General features: G+C 41.1%; 1 protein-coding gene and 1 pseudogene across 1 annotated transcript in view; one reads left to right on the plus strand and one right to left on the minus strand.

Annotated features, from left to right (window-relative positions):
* The window catches only part of Shcbp1 (SHC binding and spindle associated 1), a 97558-nt gene that overhangs the window by 52058 nt on the left and 44544 nt on the right, over positions 1–956 (plus strand). The gene's annotated exons all lie outside the window — the stretch shown is intronic.
* Positions 458–787, minus strand: LOC111818501 (annotated as a pseudogene).

The following is a 956-nucleotide window of genomic DNA, read 5'->3' on the forward strand; positions in this document are numbered from 1 at the left end:
CATGTATTTAGGGTGTTTTTCTGGTTTCTTTTGTCATTTATTTCCAGTTTCATTGCACTGTGGTCAGATAATATGCATGGGATAATTTCTGTTTTCTTGCATAAACTTAAACATGACCTATGGACCAGTATGTGGTCTCTTTTAGAAAATGACCCATGTGCAGCTGAGAAAAATGTGTATTCAGCTGTGTTTGGGTGGAACAGTCTGTATATGTCCACCAAGTCTATTTGTTTCAAGCTCTGGTTCAGTGCTGCTATTTCTTTGCTAATTTTTTGTCTGGTTCACCTATCTTTTTGAGATAAGGGGGTGTTAAGGTTTCTTGTTGAGATTGTAGTTTTGGATATTAGATTTTTCTTTTTTTTCATTTTAAACAATATTCAAGTTTATTAAACAAATTAAAAAATGAGTTATAAAATGTTTAACTTTCATCAGGTTCAAGGTTTATGTTGCTGCCAAATTATGCATATAACTGAACTTTCAAATCTGCTAACACCTGCTGAATTGATTGTACTCTGGACTCTAAGGCGTTGATTTCTTCTTGCAAATTTTTCTTTGCTTCTTCCAGCATTTCCTGTGTTTCTTCTTGAGAATGGCTATTGAACACATCGCTGATCTGATATGAGATCATTATGCAGTCGTTGTCTGCAAGCATGATGTCGTCACACGCATCTTCTAAATTCTGGAGCTGCTTCTTTTTTAGCTCTATTTCTTCCTTTAGCTCTGTGATCCTACTTGTGTTCCGCGCAAATTTGTTTATCTTTTGTTGATCTTCAAAAGTAACATTCATATCTTCTGCAGCACTAAGAAGATGCGCCCCCAGTTCAAGCCCCCGCTTAGCCGCCCACCGCTGAGCCGTCGGGGCACTGCCGGAGGTCCAGGTTTCTCCACCCAGAGCAGGGCCGTGTCCCGCGGAGGGTCGGAGGACCCCAGCTGCGCCCCGGCTGCGAGGCCAGGCC

The sequence above is a fragment of the Octodon degus genome, unplaced genomic scaffold, assembly GCF_000260255.1.
Source record: "Octodon degus isolate 3935 unplaced genomic scaffold, OctDeg1.0 scaffold00093, whole genome shotgun sequence".
NCBI lineage: Eukaryota > Metazoa > Chordata > Mammalia > Rodentia > Octodontidae > Octodon > Octodon degus.